Source organism: Salmo trutta, chromosome 26, assembly GCF_901001165.1.
Source record: "Salmo trutta chromosome 26, fSalTru1.1, whole genome shotgun sequence".
Classification (NCBI taxonomy): domain Eukaryota; kingdom Metazoa; phylum Chordata; class Actinopteri; order Salmoniformes; family Salmonidae; genus Salmo; species Salmo trutta.
The window spans coordinates 42,961,412-42,974,864 of NC_042982.1; the positions used below are offsets into that span (position 1 = coordinate 42,961,412).

The following is a 13,453-nucleotide window of genomic DNA, read 5'->3' on the forward strand; positions in this document are numbered from 1 at the left end:
TTCAGCTAAAATTATTATATAGAATTCTTGCCACCAACAAAATGTTGAATATTTGGGGCATAAAATCATCGAAGCTCTGCAGATGTTGTTGTGAGGATACAGAATCAATAGACCATTTATTTTGGTATTGCCCTCAGGTAGCCTGTTTCTGGTCTCAGGTTCAGGAATGGCTGAAAATGCAGAACATTGATCTAACATTGACCCTAGAAATAGTACTGTTAGGAGATCTGGAGAGACCGGGTCAGTCAATTACTAATATATTAATACTCTTAGTAAAATGATTTATCTTCAACTCGCAATCTGTAGATTATTTTCGATTAGATAGATTGAAATTGTACGTTAAACATCATAGCATAGTTGATAGATATGTGTTGAGTAGAAACAGGAAGTGGGTGGCCAGCAGAGATAGATGGGATGGGCTGAGGGAAGCTGAGGGTTGGTATGGGTTGAAACAGGAAGTGGGTGGCCAGCAGAGATAGATGGGATGGGCTGAGGGAAGCTGAGGGTTGGGATGGGTTGAAACAGGAAGTGGGTGGCCAGCAGAGATAGATGGGATGGGCTGAGGGAAGCTGAGGGTTGGGATGGGTTGAAACACGAAGTGGGAGGCCAGCAGAGATAGATGGGATGGGCTGAGGGAAGCTGAGGGTTGGTATGGGTTGAAACAGGAAGTGGGTGGCCAGCAGAGATAGATGGGATGGGCTGAGGGAAGCTGAGGGTTGGTATGGGTTGAAACAGGAAGTGGGAGGCCAGCAGAGATAGATGGGATGGGCTGAGGGAAACTGAGGGTTGGTATGGGTTGAAACAGGAAGTGGGAGGCCAGCAGAGATAGATGGGATGGGCTGAGGGAAGCTGAGGGTTGGTATGGGTTGAAACAGGAAGTGGGTGGCCAGCAGAGATAGATGGGATGGGCTGAGGGAAGCTGAGGGTTGGGATGGGTTGAAACACGAAGTGGGAGGCCAGCAGAGATAGATGGGATGGGCTGAGGGAAGCTGAGGGTTGGGATGTGGAATTGGAGACAAGTGGGAGTGGAGTTGCTGTGTGAGAGAGAGAATGATGGTCAAAAGATAAAGGGAAATAAAGTAAAAATAAAACATAATAAAAGTACATTTGAATGACACACTAAGTGGCAGGGTTTTTACAACTAATGCCGGTTTGCCTGAGGCTGATGCCGTGCAGGTGTTTGTACACATGCATATACACACACTCTCATTCAAATAAACACATACATGAACACACACACACATGTGATAGTGCCAGACATGCACACAAACATATACAGTTGGCATTGCTGTTATGATTTCAGTTGTCCTTGATGTCCTTTGTTTGGAATTTATTATTTTGTTTTATTGTTTTTTGCATTGTTGTTTGCTGTTTTCTTCTGTATTTTCCTTTTTCTCTTTAGTTCATTCTCTTGGTTGTTGGTGCATTGGGGGGGGTTCTTGGGGGTGGGGAAGGGGTCTCGAATGGTTGAGAGACAGCTATTGGGGAACTGTGGGGGGGATCTTGGAGGGTTGAGGGACAGCTATTGGGGAACTGTGGGGGGGATCTTGGAGGGTTGAGGGACAGCTATTGGGGAACTGTGGGGGGGATCTTGGAGGGTTGAGGGAGCAGCTATTGGGGAACTGTGGGGGGGATCTTGGAGGGTTGAGGGACAGCTATTGGGGAACTGTGGGGGGGATCTTGGAGGGTTGAGGGACAGCTATTGGGGAACTGTGGGGGGGATCTTGGAGGGTTGAGGGAGCAGCTATTGGGGAACTGTGGGGGGGATCTTGGAGGGTTGAGGGACAGCTATTGGGGAACTGTGGGGGGGATCTTGGAGGGTTGAGGGACAGCTATTGGGGAACTGTGGGGGGATCTTGGAGGGTTTGGGTTTCACTAGATTGTGATCATGAAAAAGGAAACTATGACATATATTTTATATCACTATCATGCCCACGCACCCTCACACATAAGGATGGCTCTGTTGCGGAAAGACTGATACATGTTTGATAGTGTCTTGATGCTGTATTGTTTGTCCTTCATGTTCTAATACTTTAATGTTACCCCTTCCTTGTGTTTTTTGTAATAAATAATTATTAAATAAATCAAATTTAAATAAAAAAAAGTGAGTTGATTGCTAGTTAGTTGATTGCTAGTTAGTTGATTGCTAGTTAGTTCATTGCTAAGTTAGTTGATTGCTAAGTTAGTTGATTGCTAAGTTAGTTGATTGCTAGTTAGTTGATTGCTAGTTAGTTGATTGCTAGTTAGTTGATTGCGAGTTAGTTGATTGCTAAGTTAGTTGATTGCTAAGTTAGTTGATTGCTAAGTTAGTTGATTGCTAAGTTAGTTGATTGCGAGTTAGTTGATTGCTAAGTTAGTTGATTGCTAGTTAGTTGATTGCTAAGTTAGTTGATTGCTAAGTTAGTTGATTGCTAGTTAGTTGATTGCTAAGTTAGTTGATTGCTAAGTTAGTTGATTGCTAAGTTAGTTGATTGCTAAGTTAGTTGATTGCGAGTTAGTTGATTGCTAGTTAGTTGATTGCTAAGTTAGTTGATTGCTAAGTTAGTTGATTGCTAAGTTAGTTGATTGCTAGTTAGTTGATTGCTAGCTAGTTGATTGCTAAGTTAGTTGAGTAACGAACTAGGGCCAAGTTATTTTTGGTCAGCTCAGCTCTCATGGAAGAACTCCTTGTCCAGCCCAGGTGGTAAATGGGGCATCATCCTGTCACAACACCGACTTCCCAGGATGAACCTTCATATATAAGTGTTGCTATTGGGTCCTGATTAACAATGTTATGTTCCACAGTGGGTGCTGCATATCTTGGTGAAGTCGTCAGCAAGCAGTTTGTTAGGACACATGAGTAGCACACATGCGTAAAGTTACCTGCGCTACCTGTAACAATGCAGAGAGAACATTCCTCTAGACACACAGATTACCTGTAACAATGCAGAGAGAACATTCCTCTAGACACACAGATTACCTGTAACAATGCAGAGAGAACATTCCTCTAGACACACAGATTACCTGTAACAATGCAGAGAGAACATTCCTCTAGACACACAGATTACCTGTAACAATGCAGAAAGAACATTCCTCTAGACACACAGATTACCTGTAACAATGCAGAGAGAACATTCCTCTAGACACACAGATTACCTGTAACAATGCAGAGAGAACATTCCTCTAGACACACAGATTACCTGTAACAATGCAGAGAGAACATTCCTCTAGACACACAGATTACCTGTAACAATGCAGAGAGAACATTCCTCTAGACACCCAGATTACCTGTAACAATGCAGAGAGAACATTCCTCTAGACACACAGATTACCTGTAACAATGCAGAGAGAACATTCCTCTAGACACACAGATTACCTGTAACAATGCAGAGAGAACATTCCTCTAGACACACAGATTACCTGTAACAATGCAGAGAGAACATTCCTCTAGACACACAGATTACCTGTAACAATGCAGAGATAACATTCCTCTAGACACACAGATTACCTGTAACAATGCAGAGAGAACATTCCTCTAGACACACAGATTGAATTGAAATGTGCTGCTCTGTAGGTCAAGCGAGAAAACATTTTTGAAATAGGAAGGTACTACCTAGCTGAACCAAAAATAATGTTTTTGTCACGTTGGTATGAAGAGATTCGGGAGACAGATGCAGGAATGCGTAATTATTTATTTTTTATTATACCCAAATTACGGCGTGAAGTGTAAAGGCACGGGGACGAAGACCAAACAAACACGTAACAAAAACACAGGGATGAAACCCAAACAAAAGAGTACCTCAAATAAATAGCACACACGCACATTTTTTTTATTTAACTAGGCAAGTCAGTTAAGAACAAATTCTTATTTATAATGACAGACTACCAGGGAACAGTGGTTTAACTGCCTTGTTCAGGGGCAGAACGACAGATTTTACCTTGTCAGCTCGGGGATTCAATCTTGCAACCTTTCGGTTACAAGTCCAACGCTCTAACCACTAGGCTACCTGCCTCTAACCACTAGGCTACCTGCCTCTAACCACTAGGCTACCTGCCTCTAACCACTAGGCTACCTGCCTCTAACCACTAGGCTACCTGCCTCTAACCACTAGGCTACCTGCCTCTAACCACTAGGCTACCTGCCTCCCGATTATTAACACACGGGACGAGACCCATAATAATCTGTGCAATCCACAATGGCAGGAAAGCCCAAAACACACAGCACAGGTACTCACACGCACCAACAGACATTGTAACAATAACGGACAGCCCAATGGAAACCAAATGGAACACTTATACAACTACTAATCAGTGGGAACAGGTGACAGGTGTGCGTAATGAAAGTTCCGGAGGGATCCGTGACAGTTTTTTTTATTTTCCCATTCCATAACATTTTACTACGCATGTGTACCCTCCTGAACATGGCCTTGGTGTTAGTGTATATTCTGGCGTTTGGCTGCAGTACAGATTCCCAGAGCTGTGAGGGTGTGGGCAGTCTGCGGTGGCCTGATAAACACAAAGAAACAAACCCAGCTCTGGGGAGTTTAGAAAAGTGTCCTACTCTGTGGTCTAAGACTCATTGTCAAATCATGCTGGACAAACAATGTATAAAGAACAGAAAGGTCTGCACACTAAACAGGCTCCCAATTAACACCTTTACTGACCAACTCAAAAGGGGCATTTTTCAGAAAGAAAAATGTTGTGTCTTGCTTCAGCTGTCCAAAAGTATTTTTATGTTAGTGGAAGTCTAGTGTTGAAAAAGTGAACATATTATAGTAATGATTAGAGGTCGACCGATAAATCGGAATGGGCGATTAATTAGGACCGATTTCAAGTTTTCATAACAATCGCTAATCGGTATTTTTGGCCACCGATTTGTTTTATTTTTTTTACACCTTTATTTAACTAGGCAAGTCAGATTAAGAACACATTCTTATTTTCAATGATGGCCTAGAAACGGGGGTCACCTCAGGGATTCGTTTTTGCAACCGTCTGGTTACTAGTCCAACGCTCTAACCACCTGCCTTACATTGCACTCCACGAGGAGCCTGCGTGGCAGGCTGACTACCTGTTATGCGAGGGCAGCAAGAAGCCAAGATAAGTTGCTAGCTAGCATTAAACTTATCTTATAAAAAAACGATCAATCTTAACATAATCACTAATTAACTACACATGGTTGATGATATTACAAGTTTATCTAATGTGTCCTGCGTTGCATATGATCGATGCGGTGCCTGTTAATTTATCATTGAATCACAGCCTACTTCGCCAAACGGGTGATGATTTAACAAGCGCATTCACAAAAAAAGCACTGTCGTTGCACCAATGTACATAACCATAAACATCAACGCCTTTCTTAAAATCAATACACAAGTATATATTTTTAAACCTGCATATTTAGTTAATATTGCCTGCTAACATGAATTTGTGTCACTTCCCTTGCGTTCCGTATACAGCAGTTTGGGCCGCCTGGCTCATTGCGAACTGTGTAAAGTCCATTTATTCCTAACAAAGGCCGTAATTAATTTGCCAGAATTGTACATAATTATGACATAACATTGAAGGTTGTGCAATGTACAGGAATATTTAGACTTAGGGATGCCACCCGTTAGATAAAATACGGAACTGTTCTGTATTTCACTGAAATAATAAACGTTTAGTTTTCGAAATTATAGTTTCCGGATTCGACCATATTAATGACCAAAGGCTCGTATTTCTGTGTGTTATTATGTTATAATTAAGTCTATGATTTGATATTTGATAGAGCAGTCTGACTGAGCGGTGGTAGGCACCAGCAGGCTCATAAGCATTCATTCAAACAGCACCTTCATGCGTTTGCCAGCAGCTCTTCGCAATGCTTCAAGCATTGCGCTGTTTATGACTTCAAGCCTATCAACCCCCGAGATTAGGCTGGTGTAACCGATGTGAAATGGCTAGCTAGTTAGCGGGTGCGCGCTAATAGCGTTTCAAATGTCACTCGCTCTGAGACTTGGGAGTGGTTGTTCCCCTTGCTCTACATGTGTAACGATGCTTCGAGGGTGGCTGTTGTCGATGTGTTCCTGGTTCGAGCCCAGGTAGGAGCGAGGAGAGGGACGGAAGCTATACTGTTACACTGGCAATACTAAAGTGCCTATAAGAACATCCAATAGTCAAAGGTATATGAAATACAACTCATATAGAGAGAAATAGTCCTATAATTCCTATAATAACTACAACCTAAAACTTGTTACCTGGGAATATTGAAGACTCATGTTAAAAGGAACCACCAGCTTTCATATGTTCTCATGTTCTGAGCAAGGAACTAAAACGTTAGCTTTTTCACATGGCACATACTGCACTTTTACTTTCTTCTCCAACACTGTTTTTGCATTATTTAAACCAAATTGATAGTATTAACTGTATTATATAAAGTTAAAATAAGTGTTCATTCAGTATTGTTGTAATTGTCATTATTACCAAAAAAACTAAAAAAACAAACGGCCAATTAATCGGCATCGGCTTTTTTCTGGGCCCTCAAATAATCGGTATCGGCGTTGAAAAAGCATAATCGGTAGACCTCTAGTAATGATTGTATTAAAAATATTAATGAGATGGTAGCTTTTAGTGACTGTTGCCCAGAAGTAGTAGCAGTAGTAGTACTGGTGGTAGTGGTAGTAACAGTAGTCGTAGTAGTACTGGCAGTAGTAGCAGCAGTAGCAGAAGTAGCAGTAGTAGTAGCAGTAACAGTAGTAGTAGCAGCAGCAGAGCAGTAGCAGTAGTAACAGTAGTAGTAGTAGCAGTAGCACAGTAGTAGCAGTAGTAGTACTAGTAGTAGTAGTAGCAAAGTAGTAGCAGTAGCAGTAGTACAGCAGTAGAAGTAGTAGTAGCACAGTAGTAGTACTAGTAGTAGTAGTAGCAGTAGCAGCAGTAGCAGTAGTAGCACTAGCAGTAGTAGTAGCAGTAGCACAGTAGTAGTACTAGTAGTAGTAGTAGCAGTAGTAGCAGTAGTAACAGTAGTAGCAGTAGCACAGTAGTAGCAGTAGTAGCAGTAGTAGTAGCAGTAGTAGCTGTAGTAGTAGTAGCTGTAGTAGTAGCTGTAGTAGTAGTGGTAGCAGTAGTAGTAGTAGTAGCTGTAGTAGTAGTTGTAGTAGTATCTGTAGTAGTAGCTGTAGTAGTAGTAGCTGTAGTAGTAGCAGTAGTAGTAGCAGTAGCACAATAGTAGTAGTAGCTGTAGTAGTATCTGTAGTAGTAGCTGTAGTAGTAGTAGCTGTAGTAGTAGCAGTAGTAGTAGTAGCAGTAGTAGTAGTAGCAGTAGTAGTAGTAGTTGTAGGATTAGTGGTAGTAGTAGTAGTAGTAGTAGTAGTAGTAGTAGTAGTAGTAGTGGTAGCAGTAGTAGTAGTAGTAGAAGCTGTAGTAATAGCAGTAGTAGTAGTAGCAGTAGTAGTAATAGCTGTAGTAGTAGCAGTAGTAGTAGCAGTAGCACAATAGTAGTAGTAGCAGTAGTAGTAGCAGTAGTAGTAGTAGCAGTAGCAGCAGTAGCAGTAGTAGCACTAGCAGTAGTAGTAGCAGTAGCACAATAGTAGTAGTAGCAGAAGTAGTAGCAGTAGCTGTAGCAGTAGTAGTAGCAGTAGTAGTAGCTGTAGTAGTAGTAGCAGTAGTAGTAGTAGCAGTAGTAGTAGTAGTAGTAGCAGTAGTAGTAGTAGCAGTAGTAGCTGTAGTAGTAGTAGCAGTAGTAGTAGCAGTAGCTGTAGCAGTAGTAGTAGCAGTAGTAGTAGCTGTAGTAGTAGTAGTAGTAGCAGTAGTAGTAGTAGCAGTAGTAGTAGCAGTAGTAGTAGTAGCAGTAGTAGTTGTAGGATTAGTGGTAGCAGTAGTAGTGGTAGCAGTAGTAGTAGTAGTAGAAGCTGTAGTAATAGCAGTAGTAGTAGCAGTAGTAGTAATAGTAGTAGTAGTAGTAGTAGTAGTAGCAGTAGTAGTAATAGCAGTAGTAGTAGTAGTAGCTGTAGTAGTAGTAGTAGTAGCAGTAGTAGTAATAGCAGTAGTAGTAGTAGTAGTAGTAGTAGTGGTAGCAGTAGTAGTAGCAGCAGTAGTAGCAGCAGTAGTAGTAGATTTTTTTGTTATGTGGTTACATCATAATTCTTTGCATACTTTCCACTGAAGCTTGCATTGATGCATGCTTGAAAATATGTACAAACGCGAGTACGCATTCGAGAAGTACCCTCTGTGCTCGGTTTCGCGTGTTTTGATTTGGACTCATTCTCCAACCCTCCAGTGCTCCAATTTACGTAGTACGCATTTTGAGAAACACCCAGTTTTAAGAATGGCCGTTTTTTAACAATGGGAGCTTTATAATGTCGAAAAAAATCCCAATAAAAAGGTTGATTAGGAGGACAAGATGCTTAATAGTTTAAAAAGTATAACGTATAAAAAATAGTTGTATCTAAGCACACTATTCCAGACCGGTCTACACGTTTTAAAGATTGACTGGCGTTTTTAGCTTAAACGTAAGAGGAGTAGCGTTCCATAATAATATATTTGTCACGTGTGCTCCCTCTCCGGCCTCTAGGTCACCAGTCTGCTCGTCATGGCGCACACCTGTCACCATTGTAACGCGTAATTGCGCATTATGACACTCACCTGGACTCCATCACCTCCTTGATTACCTGCCCTACATTTGTCACTCCATTTGGTTCCTTCCCCAGTCGTCATTGTATCTGTTTCATGTCGGTGCCCTGTTTGTGTTTCTTGTTTTGTTTCATTGATTAATTAAACGTATTCACACCCTGGACTTGCTTCCCGACTCTCAGCGCACATTGTTACAATATAAATATAAGATTTAAAGGGTGACTGCTGAATATAAAGTGTGCAGGCTTTTCTATTCTTGTCATTCAATTAGACCTCTCATATGATTAAATATTGATGGTATTTTTTTATGTTGTGGTCATGTGCGTTTTACTATTGAGAATGCCACTTAAGGGCTCGACGCACACAAACGGAGCCGTTGGAGGTCCATTTGCATCACGTTCAAGAATTCAGCCCCACATATGGACATAGAACTACGTAGAGAGCGACGCAAACAAATCTCTGTCAGCACGTTTGCATAAACTGTGTAGAGCCCTTAAGTAGGGAGTGAGATAACTGCCAAAAGGTTGAACATGCATATCGTTAGGATCGTAAGAAAAGCCATGCATGAAACAAAACATAAACGTTAAATTAGATCTTTAAACGTACTATGTTACGACTATGAATTAACATTTTAAACGTTCAATTTTTACTATACATCTCCCTTTACTCAGTTACAGATCAAATGTGGCATCTGCAAAGGACATACTACTCTATCAAGCAAGTCCTGCTCAGACGTTAGAGATTTGCAGCTTCCGGTTTCATTTCCCAAATAAAAGTCTAGAGCTTTTTAGAGAACTGCATTCAATACAGATATTATAGCCGTTTACGGTGTAGTAAAGGCTTGGGCCTTCAGCAAATGGCTTGTGTGAGAATGATAAAGACCCAGAAGAGCCTTGTCTAGATTAACCACCTGAGCTGCAAAATAGAAAGTAAATTTGATTTAGGCCTATTTCGCTCTCTAAATATGCCATGCTCTTAGCCTACGTTTAACCTCTCCCTTGTTCATATCAAAGTCCATATGTTTATGACCCGATTCATTTAAATCTGTAACGATGTGCGCTGAGAGTCGGGAAGCAAGTTCAGGGAGTGAGTGTTTTTATAAAATAAATGGGCTGTAATACAAAACAAGAAACACTAACAGCACACAGACATGAAACAGAAACAATGACACCTGGGGAAGGAACCAAAGGGAGTGAGATATATAGAGCAGGTAATCAAGAGGTGAGGGAGTCCAGGTGAGCGTCATAATGAGATTAACGATGGTGACAGGTGTGTGCCATAACGAGCAGCACGGTGACCTAGAGGCCAGAAAGGGAGCACGCGTGACCAAATCATGTCAAATTATTTAAAATTCATATTAATCCCTCCTACAGAATATTCTTTGGCAAGATTTTGAGTGATGAAATAACTATGCAAATACTATGAAATGAATGCATTCACTATGAAATGTATGCATTCACTACTGTAAGTCGCTCTGGATAAGAGCGTCTGCTAAATGACTAAAATGTAAAATGTAACTGTAACTGAAGAGTATTAGAGAATGGAGACTTTTAACTTGAAAACGTGCAGGATCTCTTTCCCGGGTTTCCCTGACTTCAGTTTTTTTTAATACTGTGTTATTGTTCTTCGCGTAGCGCTCCTCACAGGCCGTTTGGTGTACGTTTTCTTGTTGGTGAGATGAAACTCTAAAGGGTATTATCGTACGTCAGAATCGCAACACAAGTTTTGTTCCGAGCCTAAAAATGTTAGTCCGTAATCCTAACATGGTGTTTGTACGTTCACAGATGAAATTTCACGATTACGTTTCATGTTTCACACATGGCTTTAATTACAATCCTAACAATTACGTAGGGATTATTTTACGATCCTAACAATTACGTAGGGATTATTTTACGATCCTAACAATTACGTAGGGATTATCTTACGATCCTAACAATTACGTAGGGATTATTTTACGATCCTAACAATTACGTATGGCTTTTCTTACGATCCTAACAATTACGTAGGGCTTTTCTTACGATCCTAACAATTACGTAGGGCTTTTCTTACGATCCTAACAATTACGTATGGATTATCTTACGATCCTAACAATTACGTAGGGATTATCTTACGATCCTAACAATTACGTATGGATTTTCTTACGATCCTAACAATTACGTATGGATTATTTTACGATCCTAACAATTACGTATGGATTATTTTACGATCCTAACAATTACGTATGGATTATTTTACGATCCTAACAATTACGTATGGATTATCTTACGATCCTAACAATTACGTATGGATTATTTTACGATCCTAACAATTACGTAGGGATTATTTTACGATCCTAACAATTACGTATGGATTATTTTACGATCCTAACAATTACGTAGGGATTATTTTACGATCCTAACAATTACGTAGGGCTTTTCTTACGATCCTAACAATTACGTAGGGATTATTTTACGATCCTAACAATTACGTAGGGATTATCTTACGATCCTAACAATTACGTATGTTCAACCTTTTGGCAGGTATCTCGCTCCATACTTAAGACTCTCATGTCTTCCACAGTTGTATTTCCTGTTTACAACTAGTGTTATAGTATACCTAGGCGTGTTCTTTTTGTTTTGAAGGTTACATCTGTCTGTTAAAGGGAGTCAGTACCTAACCCCTTTGCTCCTGTCCTAAATGGCACCCAAATCCCTTTATAGGGCACTACTTTTGACCAGTGCCCATAGGGTAGTAGTGCACTATATAGGGAATATGGTGCTATTTGGGAAGTACACAGTACCCCTGCCCTTCACTGACAGAAGTCAGTTAGACCCACACCTGGCTGTCCCAGATCTTTCAGAGAGCTGCCTTATATAGTGCACTATTACCCGATGGGCCCTGGTCAAAAGTAGTGCCCTATAAAGGGATTTAATAACATAGATTTCTACATGTCAGCGTGTAAGAGTAAACAGAGACCGTTTCCTAGAGAGATTTACACGGTTATCAAAACGCAGCCTTTATTTGAAGTATTTCTAAAATCCCCTTAGGAAATATGAATAGTGGAAAAAGGATTGGAAGCATCTCCCTGTTTGACCTGGGAGGTTTTATGACACCTCCACTGTGGGGCTCTGTACAAATTGTCATTGATTCAAATGTTGTATCTTTTCAATGAGTTATCCACCTTGAAATGTTTTGAACTGCGGGATATTATTTAAAAGTGTCCTCATTACCATGGTACATTTACGTCATCGTTCGTGCTGCTATGAAAACTAGTAGTAGTATGTAGGTGGTGTTAATATATACTATGGCATGTAGCCAGAACAATCTAACTAGGAGCATGGCGTGCTGGCTTTGGGACGGAAAACAAAGAAAAACACAAGGTCGAGGTCAACTTGACATGACAGACTACAAACAACAGCCTAGTTCAGCCCTGTACAATAACACTGTAACCTAGATGTATTGTAAACGGTACCTTTTGAACAGTATGGGTAGTATAGGAAGCTCGATGAGCACAGTGTTACATTGTATAGCCTGCTGGCCGTGGAGCACACCCAGAGACAAGCATGCACACAGCGCGCTATAAAAGGACATGTATTCACTAGTTGTTACCAGCTACTACTACTACTACACTACTACTAAACGTCCTCGTTTATTTCCTGCTCGAAATTAACAGCGGACATTTCCATGTTATGTGCACAAATGCAGCGTATTATTTAGTGGTAATACATGTTGCGGTTTATAACCCAGTCATTCAACTAACATGTTGCATCAGCTCAAACACGGATCCTACAAGACCATGTGCATCGGTGCGTCGCGCCAACCTTCCTTCCGGTGACTACTAACTTCATGTATGGACAATTACACTGGAACTGCTGGCTACAAAATGAAAACTTACACCAACAAAATGGCATTTCTCACCATTAAAAAATAAATGATAATAACATGGACTTTCATTTATAATGTAAAAGTTCTTACCTTTGCTGTTGCCGTTGAAAGAAGACACGCCTATGGTCAAATCTTAACGATATAGAGTGATAATGTCAACTACACAGACTTCAACTGAAGGACGAGATCAGTCCACTTTCGCTGCAGCTTCTGATAAATGGTGAGGACATCTTCATCAGGAAGGAGCTCTTCAACCTTCACCTTCATCAGGAAGGAGACCTTCAACCTTCAACGCCAAGTTGTGGAACTCCGCCCTATAGAGTTGCCATTGGACTGTTACGTTCTGAAGTTGGCTGTTCTGCCAACGCCCCAATACCGTTTTATTCTCGGGGTAGGAAGTGTCTGTTGGCCCGCGGATGTACTACTTTCAGAAGCAAATTAGTCCTATTGACATAGATGTGTCAGACACTTTTTCCGTGTCAAATGGCACCCTATTCCCAATATGAAGCCCTATGGGCCCTTGTCAAAAGTAGTCGACTGACAGTGATGGGCATTCCGGCTCTTTTGGCTCCCAAAGGGCTCTTTAAAAAAAAAACAGTTTGCGATAATTTGACTATGATTAGTGTTAAAACAATTCTAATTAAATTATTAAATGAAATCGTACTCTACCTTAACCACAATGTATTTAAAAATGCATTGGATTGTTATGAAAAAGAATGCTATTACACATGTGCATTTAAAGTATAACTTTTTAATGTATATAAACAAAGTGCATATAAATGTAACCATTCAAAACGAATACAATCTGAACAACATAATAATAGAATATTGCACCATATCAAAGAAAAATAAATAACACAGTGTAAAACTGCAGCATCCCACTTAAAACATTAAACTGGTCCCTCTTTTCTCTCTCTTCTTTAGTGCCATGTTATAACCAGCAGCACACAGCAATGCTGACCACATTTTGCTTTTATGTGAGATTTGCATTCAGAAATGCAAGCTGCCT

The 13,453-nt window shown here is 40.7% G+C and overlaps 1 protein-coding gene across 1 annotated transcript in view; it reads right to left on the reverse strand.

Annotated features, from left to right (window-relative positions):
* Positions 1 to 12,856, reverse strand: part of LOC115163813 (high affinity cationic amino acid transporter 1) — a 61,228-nt gene extending 48,372 nt beyond the window's left edge. Inside the window, exon 1 of the mRNA XM_029715994.1 lies at positions 12,535 to 12,856. The gene's annotated coding sequence lies outside the window, so the exon portion shown is untranslated. The remainder of the gene's footprint in view (positions 1 to 12,534) is intronic.
* Between the last annotated feature and the right edge of the window lie 597 nt (positions 12,857 to 13,453).